Here is a 14,571-nt window from a genome sequence, read left to right as displayed (position 1 = left end):
AGGTAACCGGGTAAGTTTCCACATGCATAAATTGGAAGTTTTGTTGTTTTAGTTTTTAATGAAGAGAAAGTGTGACCCGTTAATGGTTTTTATCTTTTTAGTTAACTTAAAACGCCTTTAAATCACCTGGGCTAACACTTGGTAAGGCAAGTGATCTCCGTCCATGGAGATTCACTAGTTTACCCCTTGCGAGCCTCTGGGAGGTGACTTGAAGGTAGGATTTTCTAGAATTGCCAACACTTGGTAAGCTTTTGGACTCCAAGGAGACATCCATTAGTTATCTCTTGCGAGCTTTTGACGGGTAATCCAAGGTTAAAGATCACCTTGAATGGCAAGTGCTAGGTGAGAGGTATGAGCCATTGCAAGGTGCATCAATGAGAGGGATTTAGTGTTTGAACCCATTAAAGGGAAGCATCTGTACAACACCGGTTGGAGAAGGAACTATATGTTAATTATCTAATGCGAGGAAAAGAAACAAGTGACCGGAACTCTCCTTTTTGTACAAGGAATCTGAGCCTAGTGATCTGAAACTCCAAGAAACACTTTTCTTTGTAAGTAAAATTAGTTACTATTTTTGGTTAGTTTAAAACCAATCTTTGTTCAAACATCTTTTTGTTTTCTTTTAAAGCTAACCTTGAAATGAAAAGGCACCAATTCAACTTTGAATTAATATCAATTGTGAAGTGAAAACCCATCCCAGTGAACGATCCTAGAGCCACTATGCTATAGTAGCTTTGTCTTTGCTACCCTAGTATATGGTGTAATAGGTTATAAATTTTGTTGATTACTCCCTCAATCAAGGAGCACCAGCTGGACATGAATCAGCTGAGACACCTGGCAAGCTGAAATCAAGGTGGATAGGTTCATTTACCATTCACCAAGTGCATTCAAATGGAGTAGTGGGACTACTCAACTCCAATAGCACCAGGAGCTTCAAAGTGAATGGCCACCATCTCAAGCCCTTTGTGGAGTCGTTTTCTCGCGACAAGGAGGAATTCATCCTCCTTGATCCACATCAAGCTTGACAATACCAGTTTTTTGATGGACTTAGTCTTTCTAAAGACTAATCGAGTCCATATCTTTTTATGTTATTTCTGATTTAAGAGTTTTCCTGTATTATTACTTGTTTTGATTTCGATTTCTTGTTTTAATTTTATTTTGGTTTGATTTAACATAGGTTTTTGATGATCGATTGTAAGAGGATTTCAAACAAAGGAACAAGAAAAACAATTCGCACACCTTACGAAATTTTCGCAAGCCATGCAAAATCAAGGAATCAATTCGCATGGGGTGCGAAATTTCGCACACCCTACGAACCCAATTCGCACACCCTGCGAAATTTTCGCAAACCATGCGAAAAATTTCGCACACCCAAACCAATTTCGCACACTATGAGAAACCTAAAGGGGTATGCGAAGTAATTTCACACCCCTAAATTCATTTCTCACACTGTGCAAAACCCAAGAGGTGCCTGCGAAAATGAAGAGCCGCCCACCCATTTCTTTTTAAACCCTCCTCCTCCTCCCCCCCTCCCGACCGCCCATTTCTTCATTTCCTCATTTCGCAAACACCAAGCACCCTGTGAATCCCTCATTTTCCTCTGCCACCTTGCGATCTCACCCCCCCTCCATTCGATTCTGAGCCCTACGAGCATCTCATTTAAAGGATTTGATACCACGCCTGCTCAGAGCATAGACCCAAGGCTCGTCTTTCATTTCTGACATGGCGCGGAGCAGAGGAGCCCCTCTTGCCCCTCACCGAGATGCACCACAAGGCAGAGAGCCTCCTTAGCTCAAGTGTCGAGTGATTCCCCCTCTCAGGCTATAGAGGCCTCGAGGATTCCACATTCCGAAGGTGGAGAGGTCATTAGACCTTCCTCACATGCTTCTCAGCATAGGTACGAGACGAGGAGACCACCTACTACCCTAGGGGCGACTACTTTACGCCCCGAGAGTTCAATAAGGTGCCCTCCGGCCAAGAGGGTCAGGACTTCAGGTCCTGGGGAATCATCTAGAGCTTCTGAGCCTCCGAAAAATTCTGAGTTACCTTTTGCCTTGTCATCGGAGTCGATTATCAAACGTCCAATAGTCACAACACCGCCCATTGATGGCAACTCAGATTGTAGAGCCAGACCTTTCCACTCATAGCTACATTTTGATTAGGAGGCCATGCGATAGCAGCCTGAGCTCTGAGATTCGTATGGCTTACTCTAGAGGTACCACCTTGAGCACCTCATGACTCATCGTAAGTTTTTCTATTCTAGAGTAGCACTAGTCTTTTACCAGTCTATGACTACTCGTGGCGTTTAGAGTCCTACCGCAATTCACTTCAGTATTGATGGACGTCCTGGTGTTCTCGAGGCGAGACATATTGTAGAGGCTCTATAGATTCCTTATGAGCTAGAGGATCCATCCGTTTTCCAACAATGGTCCCCTGTATCTCAAAGGGACATGGTCCACATATTATCCAGGGGGACCTCTAGTGATTCGGTCCTTCTACGGAAGGAGCTTCCACATGGGATGCTCCATGTAGACGTGGTACTACACTCCAACCTTTTTCCCTTACAACATTCAATACAGAGGAGATGAGCTATTTTGGACGCGTTATTCCGTATATCCGAGGGCTTCTACTTTGGCCCGCACCACTTGATTATAGCCTCCCTCATCCACTTTGAGGAGATGGTCCATAGGAAGAAGCTCTAGAGGGTCGACACCATTCCACTACTATTCCCGAGATTGTTGTGTCAGATCTTGGAGTATTTGGGCTTTCCTATTGAGCCTCGACTCAAACGCCACTGCCTTTGTCGAGAGTGATTCACTCTTAACAAATGGAATCAGTTGGCGGGCTATTCTGCACATCCTGGAGCCCCTCCCATAGTAGCACCACCATTGCCTCCACAGCCAAAGCATGGTGAGCTCTCGACAGAGACCACACCACCAGTGCCCACACCTGAGGCTATTTCTGCTGCTTCACCTACTACTCCTACTGTTCCACTAGTCACGCCGACTACATCTGAGTCGTCCATTACCATATCAACTTCGGAGTTTCGTGTCCTAGTGCATACCTTTCAAACACTCACCACCACCCATTCTGCTCTCTTTCAGTAGATGGCTGAGATGCGTGCCCATAATGACCAGCAGACTGCTATTCTCCGCTAGATTTTGCAGCACCTGAGACTCCTGCCTCCGCCTTAGCCTGACTTTCCCACATCCTCAGCGCCTATAGCTCTAGCTGAGGATACTACACCAACAGAGGTCCGGATTCCACCACCTCAGGATGAGCCTCCCACAGCCATAGCTACGCCTGAGGATGCATCATCTCCACCTGAGGCTCCCACTGTTTGATTATAGGACATCTCTTTATTTTATTGTATTTACATGTTATATAACTGGAGATTTGTCCTTGTTTTGATACTTTATATTCTAGGATTGGATGTATTACATGATCATATCTCATATTGTATTTTCTCATATTAATATATAGACATCATGTTTTTTACTATACTTAGCATTTTCCTATTCCCTTTACTCATTACCCTTTTGTTTTTTGACTCATGTGGTTTCTCTTATATGACTCAGGATCCATTTCACTCAGGAGGTATCACTTCATCCTTTTATTTTCAATTGCTCTGGAAACATTGAGGACAATGTTGATCTCGGTTGGGGGGAGAGTTGAGGAAGGAAGTTTTGTTAAATAATGCTAGGTTAATTTGTTAAATTAGTTACTTTTTGCTTAATTTTAAAAGTTTTCATTATGTTTTTCATGGTTATTAAGGAATTCTCAAAATAAAATGGGAAAAATTAAGTTCTTGCTTTTTTACTTGAATCTTAGAGTTTGTATTATGCTTATTGAAGTTGATGAAGTATTGAAACTCCTATTGAATTCAACCTTATTTCTTCCACTTTAATCTTACCACACATTATGCACATTAGGTTCTGGTTATAAGATGAAAAACTATCTCACCCCCTGAACTTAGGAAAATTTTGACTTGGTTAATTTGAGCTCATTTTAATAGTGTTGGGACACCTTATAAAAGGCCAATGAGCCTTTGAAAAAAAAAAAAAAAAAGAACAAAGTGTTTCACTTGCCTTGAAACTTGAGCAAGGTCCGAGGGGTATATGACGAAAGTCTTTAAAACCCAGTGCCCTAAACCTTTATTGGTTGGGAGTCACCGACCTCAATGCTTGTTACAAGGGTGAATAGGTGGAGTTTAACATATTGTAGGCGCTTGGGTATTGAATTTCAATCTCAAAAGTCCGGGGAAAAATCTATGGAGTTAGTGGTTGAAAGATCCTTAAAGCTTGATGCCCTAAACCTTGATTGGTTGGAATTCATCGATGGATCCCCGTTACATGGACGCTTTAGAAAACAATACCTTTAGCATTGCACTCCTACAATGAAAAAAAATTATGAAATAAAAGAGGTATGTTCTTAGCCTATGGGAGGTTGGTCAGTTTGCTAAAGTTTGAGAAAGAACTAGGTTGGGGGGAGAGAATAGTTTGACATCCTATAATCGAAAACTAATAAGTTTAACACTTATATTGTTGTGGAAAAATAAGGATTGGACCTTTGGGAGTGGAAATTCTTTTGATGCTTAAAATTGCATAATGCCTACTCTTTATAAATTGTCGTAAGGCAAGTGATTTGATGACTCTTGTTGAAGGTTGGGTTTTGCCTCTTTGATATTCCATGAGAGATTATAATTTGTATCATACCACTTAAGAATTTTTTGGAGTGATTAGCATGATTTTGTAAATTATTTTACTGTCTATTCTTCTTTATCTCTCCTTCATTGCTAAGGGACTAGCAATATGTCGGTTGGGGGGAGTGATCACTACTCAAAAAGTACTCTTTTATAGCTTGAAACTAACTGTTTTAAAGACTTTTGAGTAGTAGTTAATACCTTTTAACTCAATGGGCACATTAAGGAGCCTAGCAAAGGTTACTAATAAGTTTTTGGCAAGTTTTGGTATTTTTGGTATCTATTTGATCATTGAAACAAGCCAAGAATGAGGAAGAAGTTGGTGAAATCCATGGCAATGCAAGTTAAAGCTCAAATCCATGAAGAATCCAAGCTTTGGAGCACTTCATAGCCCTTTGCCAAGCCAATCAGAGATGCAAGGAGGAAAGCCAAAGGAAGAAATCCAACAACAAGCAATTTCGCATGACTGTGCAAAATTTCGCACACCATGCGAAACCTCTTGAGGCAGTCAGAGGATTTCACACACCATGCTAAATTTCGCATGGTATGTGAAGTCTTCTTGTGCACCGACTCCGTTAGATTTTTATCTTCAGATATTTTGTGTAATTTCCTAGTTTCTCATTATAACCAACCTAGATATTTTCTTTTATATCTTTTTATATATCTTTTAGGTAGCAGATATATAAGGAGAGAGATATGTTTAATATTATTATGTATGTTTTTCATAAAAAAACACTTGTAAATTCTCGTACTAAGAAATATACAGAGCTTTTGCTCTACCTTTCCTTCTCATTTTTGTTTTCACTTTTCTTGCTAGCCAAACAACCTCTAAGGATGATTTCTCAAGGGATGAGTGGCTAGGTTTTATGTTTCTTGGAGAGATGGATGTTAGGTGAAGGACTTGAATGCAAAGGTGGGAGTTGTCCTTGCTTTAAATAACAGTAGTTGTTAACCATCAATGGTTTTTATTCCAAGGTTTAGCCTTAAATCCCTTAAAATCACCTTGAATGGCCAATACTTGGTAAGCTTTTCGAATTCCATGGATGCTTATTGCTAGATCCATGGATGTCTATTAGTTATCATTTACGAGCCATTGGAAGGTGGTTCAGGGTAAGAGTCTTTAGTGTTTGAAGCCATTAATGGGAATCAACTATCATTTTCCATGAAACCTTTGGATCAAATCTTAATTGCTAAATATTAAACTGGTTTGGGAGATAACCATCCTTTATGTTATTATCCCCAACGCGAGGAGAAGATCCGGAATCTCCCCCTTTGCCTAAGGATCCCGATCCTAGTGACCTACAACTTCAAGAGACCTTTTCTTTATAGTTAATTTCACTTATTGTTTTTGCTTAACTTAAAATCAATCTTTGCAACCACAATTCCATTTTCTTTTAAAGCTATTTTTCATAAGAAAAAGCACCATGTTATTTCCTTCAGTTAAGTCAACTATACGATGAAAACCCATCCGTGTGGATGATCCTAGAGCCACTATACTATGTTAGCTATGCTACCCTAGTGTGAGGTGATTTAGGTTTTATAAATTTTGTTGATAACACCCGTCTGAGCCAGAATCAAATGGCATGACTGTAATGGGGACGAATCATGTTTCATATTGAAAAACTTAATAGCAATAATGAGGACATTAATTACATGTTTGAGAAATTACCTATAAGAGAATTTAAAATACCAATGAAACTTTTGCCATAACCAAAGAAAAATTAACTTAGAAAGCCAAAAAAATAAAATGCAAAACTACTATAATAATAGGGTTTTAGATTAGGTATGAGAAAATTACAGAAGATGGAGTATTCTTGATGTGGTAGATTTGCAATTGAATAGGATTTTCAACAAGAAAAAAGATGTCCCTTCTATGTAGCCTTTTATCTGACCTCATGGGGATCTATCTTGTTATAGCTTTTGATGTTAGCTTGGGCAGTGAAAACACACTTGTCCTCTAGCACTAGATAGTTTCTTTCTTAATAGAAATGTAGTAAGTATTCTTAGTGAATACAACTTGGTTTTGATGGTATAGTTTTTCCTCAATACTTTATTATCATGATAAAACATGGTAAACATCTCTTAGATCAATTCTATGATGTTTATGAATTCCCTCTTAAAAATTCTAAACAACTTATCCAACTTTAAAAGCCTTCTTACTTAATTAATGCATAGTCGATTACATATATTTAGAAGACCATTCTCTTTTGCAGTAGCTCTCTATATTATTCTTCCAAAATTTCTTTAATTTGTTATGGAAGTCTTTAGTGCATGCATGCAGTTAATCCACTTGAAGCATTGTACTGAGAAGGTGCTTGAGATAAGCCTCTGTAATAAGCTAATAAGAAATTTCATCAACTTCAAACTTGGTTACTTTCATTTGGCCCCCAAATATTCAATTTGCATTGCTTGACAGATAAACCTAACTAGCCTTGGATAATAGTTCATAGGCAACCCCACTAGCAACTATCTCAAATTATACTGGAAAAATATCTCCACAGACTATTTGTAAACCTCCTCAACAACAAAACTTGTCATGCATGCGCCATTGGTTTTTTCTACTTGAATTGCATTATTTTGGTAGTGCAGTGAAACTAGGGATCAAACTAGTTTAAGTATTTGGCTTATGGAAGCTTCAACCTATATCACTTACCAAAAGTGGACTAGCAAACAAACCCAAGGAGTAGAAGAGTGGGACAAATATAATTGCTTGGATTTTTTAGTGTCATGGAGAATCTTGAGACTTTGTGAGTCAGACCATGCTCATCCAAAGCCAACTCAATTGGGCTACAGTTTAGTGTTGGAGGCCTAGAGCCTAACTCCCGTGGCTTTATTACAAATTAAAAGTTGCTTATGGTATAAGCATGATCTAAAAATATTTAAAATCCTTTAACTTTGGGACTTAATAATGATGATGATATAATTTCAAGTTACAGGCATCCAATATGCCAATAATAGTACTCATTGACTTACTCGTAATAAGCAAATAACCCACCAGTCCTACACATTATTTTTAAAATTTTTAATTGTATTATTTTTAAAAGTTTTATTTTTATCTAAAAAAATTTAATTATTTTGGTTGTATGGTCAATGTAGAGAAGAAAACATATAGACTCAATATTTTGGTCTAAATTGAGTTAACTAAACTGAATCGAACTAATATTAAGTTGGATTAGTTTGAGTCAATAAATAAATTTGTTATACTTTAGGTAAAACCAATCAACTCCTATTTGATTCTTGGATTTGTTAAAAACCAACCTAGCTAAATGTATCTATCCTTAACTTTGTGTTCTTGTAATAGAACAATAAATCCTTTAGGTTTCCCCATATACTATTAAATTATATAACCATTCAAAAAAAGATAATCTTAACATCCATTTGATAGATTTCTAAACTCAGTATGGAAACTAATAATATCAAAATTATGTTTGATGTTATCTAACTAAAGCATAAATATCAAATTGCTTAAATCCATTTTATCTACTTAATCCATTGATGTATGCAATATTTCTTTTCAATTTTTTTCTACTAAATAAACTATAAATTCATGGATAAAAGATTTCTCTATTTAACTCCTATCATATCACCTTGTTTCATTGCCATTTTATTTAGATTTTCCATTTCAAACTTTTTTTTTTTTTTTTCCTTTTGAAAACTATTTGTTCCATTGTACTTTGAATCTTTTACCATTAAAGATTTAAAAACTTACAAAAACATTCATTGATTTAGTAATTGTATTATATTTTAAGTCTTAGAAATACAATTGTGAACCTGCATTTTCATGTGCATCCCCACTTGATGGTAAGACTTGTTTTTATTGCAAAAAGCTAATTTTTTTTAAAGTTGGAGTCATCACTTATTACTTTTAAAAGAAAACAAAATAAGAAATAAAGCCCTAATGTAACTCCTTTTCTAAATAAAAAAAACGTGTCGACAAAAATCGAGTTCGAATCCAGAGGTCAGGTTACCTATTGGGAAGGTACCATAGGGTAGCGCCCCTTCAAGCCTTAAAAAGGTTTATACTAAGCACGTAAAAAGGAATTATGACAATTAATTAATTAATCATTTATATATATATATATATATATATATATATAAAGAATAATGCAGGTACATGGAATAATGCAAAAGAAAATTATAAGGATATGCAGAAATGATACATGAGAAATGCACAAAATAATTTATTACAAAGATTTTGTTATTTCAAATATCATAATACAATTTCAAGAAATTTTCAAAGAATTCATTTATATTAACAACAATTTCAAATCAGTGATTTGAATTTATTTATTCACAAGGCTTCAATTTATTACAAAAGATTTGATTTCATTTACTAGAAATAATTTTTGTTTACCTTATTAAGAAGAGAGGTGAATTTTACTAATTTATTTTAAAAAGTGTTTTGATTCAATCTTTATTTATTTTTAAAAAATGTCTACAAAATTAAAGAAAGATATTTACAAATTTATAAGAAGGAATTTCAACCCAATTTTATTATTATTATTTTACCTAGAAAAAGATTCTTTATTACTAATTTATTTAGAGAGAATTTCACAAATTTGTTCCCAAGGATTCCAATTTTATTAAGAAAGAATTTTTGGATTTCATCTAGAAAGAGATTAGTTTACCAATTTATTAAAAAAAGGTCTTTCAGTTTGATTTAAAGGTTTACTCATCTTATTCTTATTAAATAAATTCTTTAAGACTTCTATTTATAAAAATTACTTTTAATCTCATTCTTATGAGGAAAGAGAGTTTTACTTAAAAATCAATTTTTGGACGATTTTATCAAAATTAAATTTTTGGACAATTTTATTTAAAAATCAATTTTCTAGAAAATTTTGTTAAACAAATGAATTTTTAGATAGTTTGTTATTACAACAATTTTTTGAATTTTTATTAAAATTTTCTTTTCTAGATTCCTCTAAAAATATTTATCTAAATTTTCTATTAAGAAAACTTTCTTTTATTAAAAAGAATATTATTTGAAAAAAGATTTATGAACCTTTTATTTGTTTATTTATTTTAAAATTCTGGATTTTTTTTTATTAAAACAAAATTTTTGGACTATTTTATCTAAAAAAGATGTCTAAAACTTATTTTTATTAAAAGAAATATTTTGGTCCCTTTTTCTTATTTAATGAAAATGTTTTATTGGACCAGTTTTATTTTATTTTAAAAAAAATAATCTTTGGATAACTTAATTTATTAAAATCTAAAATTATGGACAACCTCAGTAAATAAATAAACAACATAAATATATCCATAACGAAATGAACAAAAAATTATGAAATGATGTATGATAAATATAAACAAAAATAAACAGCATGTACAAATATTAACATGAATAGATAACTTAAAACAAATTAATAAATGTATGGAATATTTACAAAGAACAGAAAACATAAAGAAATATAAATATTTATACTGAACATAAAACTCTAAACAAATACATATGGATAAAGAAATTATGAGTAGAAAACTACAAATAAAGAATATATGAATATAATATGTACAAAGCTAAAAAGAAGATGAAAATAAATCAAATATTTAACTTCGTATACAACTAATAAATATATATAAAACAATATTTACAGAAGCCAATAGAAATTAAACTAAATAGAAGTGGGGAAAGAAAAATGTGTACCAAAACAATCCTATAATAAGTTCAATACCCTCCTTTTGCCTAAGGTTTCATGCCCTATTTATAGCCTTCCTGAACCTTTTTTCTCCATGAAATTCATCTTTCCACATGTCATGAATCCATGCTTAGCCAAAAAAAAAGTCTAAAAAAATGGCCCATGCATGAAGGAAAATAAAGCCCAAAGTAAATATCCAGAAATACGTAAAGCCAAAAAAAAAAAAATGTAAAACCAAATTCAACAAGCCCAAAGATGAAATAATGATCCTAACCCAATTAAAAAATCCTAACTCAAATATCAACAATCTAAAATCATAAGGCCCAAACTCAATTAAAATCAAACCCAAAACAAAACATCCAAGAACCAACATGACCAAGTCTAAAGTCCACAAACAAAATCCAAAATTCAAATATCAATAAATCTAAATTAAACAAATCAAAACCAAAATTATAGAGCAATCTTAAGATCAACATCTAATGTGCAAATTCCAAGCAAAGCAAATATCTAAAGCCCGAACAAGCAAACTCAACAATGAAGAACAATTATTGAAGGAATAAAAAATAAAAAGACGAAAGAAATAAGAAAATGAAAAAGAGCTTCTAACCCATTTCTTGAATGCAATGTGGAATGAGAGATAAAAGGGAAAGAATGAGAAAATAATAATATTAAAAATATTAATAAAAAAAATTAAATGGGTGAGATAAGAGAAAGAGATGGAAAATAAAAAAGAGAAGTAAATGGAAAAAAGGGATCGCCAACCAACAATGACTCACCGATAGTGACTATTTGGTGGTGAGTATATATAGGGCAGCCATGGTTATGGATCTTCAAGGTGAGAGAGAGAAATGGGTAAGAAGAAGAAAAACGAAAGATGAAGAAAGAAGAAGAGGGAAAGAGAATAGGTGAAAGCTGGAGATGGGTTTGGGTGAGAGGGTAGGTAGAGAGAAAAAAAAAATCAAAAATGAAGGAGAAAGAGATAAACAAAGAAAAATGAAGGAAAGGGGAAAAATAAGAAGTGGAAAGGGGGCTCTACAATTGCACGTGAGTAAGAGAAAAAAAAAAGGTGAAAAACAAGGAAGGGAAAAATGAGAAAAAAATAAAAATAAAAATTAAATTAAATAAATAAATAATAAAATAAAATAAAAAAGTGAGAATGGGCTTGGGACAAATTTTGGGATCTACAAACATGCCCCTCTTCAGAAGAGTTCACAAGCGAAGTAAGTGTATAAACCAACTAAACGAAATGGGCTCTACCAAAGTACAAGAAAGATCATTGAATTTGTCTTAGTAAGACATAAGCTCTCTAAGGTTATGAAATGTGTTTATTGATCATCAGCAGAGAAACATGCAATATCTATGTGGATCTTAAGGAAGACTCTTCTGAATAGGGTAGTGACAATATGTATGTGAAACACTAGAGACCTTACTATCCAAACAGGGAATGAATGGGTGAACAAGAGAGAGGACAAGAAAAGAGAGAAAACTAATGATTAGAGAAAAGACTGTAGGCTAATATATAAAAAAAAAATGGAAAGAGGTTGGGTAGTCAAGACGTGGACATTAAAGGAAACACAAAAAAGATTGAACAATCAGGATAAAACTCTTGGAAAACATAAAGAAAGTTGGAAAGAACATACTTGATTCTAGGAAAACATGAAAAGGTACGACAGTCAAAGCATAACACTAATAGAGACAAAAAAAAAGGCTGAATAGTCAGGGCGTGACATTGAGAAAACATAACAGAGGTCGGATAGTTGGGGTGCAACATCAATAGAAAAACATAAATAAAAAAGTTGGATAATTAGGGTGTGACACTAATAAAGACATAAAAAAGTTAAACAATCAGGGCACAACACTAAGAAAACATAAATAGGCCAGGCAACTAAGGTTGACACTAAATAAAAAGATAAAGAAGTCGAATAGTCAAGGTGCAACACTAAAAGAAGCTTAAAAAGGCTGGACAGTTGGGGCACAACACTAAAAAAAAAGATATAGAAATACCGGACAATCAAAGCGCAATAATGGAAGAAGCATAAAAAGGTTAGATAGTTAGGGTGTGACACTAAAAAAAAAACATAGAAATGCTAGAGAGTGGGGGTGCAGCAATAGAAGAAGCATAAGAAGACCTGATAGTTTAGGCACAACACTAAAAAAGAAACATAAAGAAGTTGGACCTAGAGTGCAACACTAAGAGGAACATAAAAAGGAGGTCTAACAGTCATAGTACAATACTAAAAAAAGACATGAAAGTTAGATAGTCAGGGTATGACAATAGGAGAAGTGTAAGAAGGTTGGATAGTCAAGGCTTGACACTAAAAATGACATAGAAAGGCTAGACAATTGAGGCATGACAATGGGAGAAGCATAAAAAGGTCAAACAATCTAAATGTGACACAAAAGAGACATAGAAATGTTGAATAGTCAAGGCACGACATTGAAAAAAGACATGAAAGGCCAGATAGTCGAGGCGTAGCATTAAAAAATATATAAAAAGGTTGGATCGTTAGGATGTAACACTAAAAAAAGACATAAAAGATCAAGCAATTGAAGCACGATAATGGAAGAAATATAAGAAGGTCGGATAGTCAAGGCGTGACACTAAAAAAAGACATAGAAAAGTTAGATAGTTCAAGGCACAATGCTACTAAAAGACATGAAAGTTAGACAATCAAGGCACAACTCTAATAGAAGACATAAAAAGATCGGATAGTGGTAGCATGGCATTAATAAGAGACATAAAAAGGCCAGCTAGTCATGACGCAACTCTAGGAAAACATAAAAGATGTTAAATAGTGAAAGTGCAACACTAGAAAAAATATAAAAAGGTTGAATAGTCAAGGTGAGGCTTTAATAGGAGACATAAAAAGAGGTCAGACAATTAGGGTGCAGTATTAAGAAAACATAAAAGATGTTGGAAAATCTGGGCATGACACTAATAGAAAAACATAAAAATGTTAGACAATTGGGGTGTAGTATTAATAGAGACATAAGAGGCTAAACAGTAGGGTGCAACACTAACAAAAACTTAAAAATGGGTTAGACTTTGATAGTAAGGCACAATCATGATGACTGAAAAAGTGACTTGGATAATACTCAAAATGTGGTTCTTAGCCAAATAATGATCTAAAAGCATAACTTGGGGCTAAAAGGTGACCGAGAAGAGGATTTAACCATATTGTTCAAGGCTTATCTAAAATGATAAAGAGATGATCTAACAATAAAGCTTAGGCTAGTCGGTGAGCAAGATAGATAAGGGAAGATGAGAAAACCTAAAGTTACATGAAGTTTCAGCTGAGGGTTGAATAATGACTTAAAAGTGTGGCTTGAGGTTGATCGAGGGTGAGACAAAAATGAACTAATAGTATGACTCAGGGTTTGAATGATGACTAAGAAAATGCCAAAGATGTGGTTGCAAAGACTGAAAGACAAAAGATAGAAACAAAATAACACAACCAAACAAAAAATAACACAACCAAGATGAATGTGAATAAAACTCTAAATAAAAAGTGTAACTGAGTACAAGAGAAACAAAATGTCATAGTATAAGGATCCTAAGGCAACCTATACAAATCTTGATATATATACTAGAAGACTAACCCATATGTACATATATGAATTCATAATGATATAATAATGAACAATGGCTCAAATGGGTACAATAAGTATTGAAAGAGGTATGGATGAAAGAATACAAATGACCAAGACGAACATAATGAATACAAATGATGAATCACCTGAGGAACCCACAACCTAGGTGATCTTATTTATAAAGAAGAGATGTGCCAAGAGGCCCTAACCCTAGGTATGAGAAACGAGGTAAGCAAGGTGATGAATCAAAAGGCTAAATGTGCATGACTCAATTGGCTAGCAAAGGGTAACTTTATACACAAAGGTGATTAGATGAATAGGCTCATGAAATGATGACCACCCATACTTTGATCACAACCTCAAACATCATGGTGTTAAACTCTCACATGTTCAACACTAAAGATTGGAGTCCATAAAAATGTAGGCATTCCATCCCTCTGAAATCATGCATAAATATCCCATTTTGGATTCTCTGTAACAACCTTAAAATTCTCCTTTCAACCATAGAATAGTCAATGATCTTGTGCAATCGACCACCTTGCTCATCATAAGCCACCCTTCTCGTCTCATAAAATCAACCTCAAGTAACAAATAAATAGATTGGAACAATGTCCATGTAGATGATGTTCTATAAGCTAT

General features: G+C 34.3%; 1 pseudogene; it reads left to right on the top strand.

Moving 5' to 3' along the window:
* The window catches only part of LOC117905524, a 123,669-nt pseudogene extending 120,562 nt beyond the window's left edge, over positions 1 to 3,107 (top strand).
* Positions 3,108 to 14,571: the final 11,464 nt, after the last annotated feature.

The sequence above is a fragment of the Vitis riparia genome, chromosome 18, assembly GCF_004353265.1.
Source record: "Vitis riparia cultivar Riparia Gloire de Montpellier isolate 1030 chromosome 18, EGFV_Vit.rip_1.0, whole genome shotgun sequence".
NCBI lineage: Eukaryota > Viridiplantae > Streptophyta > Magnoliopsida > Vitales > Vitaceae > Vitis > Vitis riparia.
Note: the sequence above shows the minus strand (reverse complement) of the source record. Positions and strands in the feature narration are given on the sequence as shown.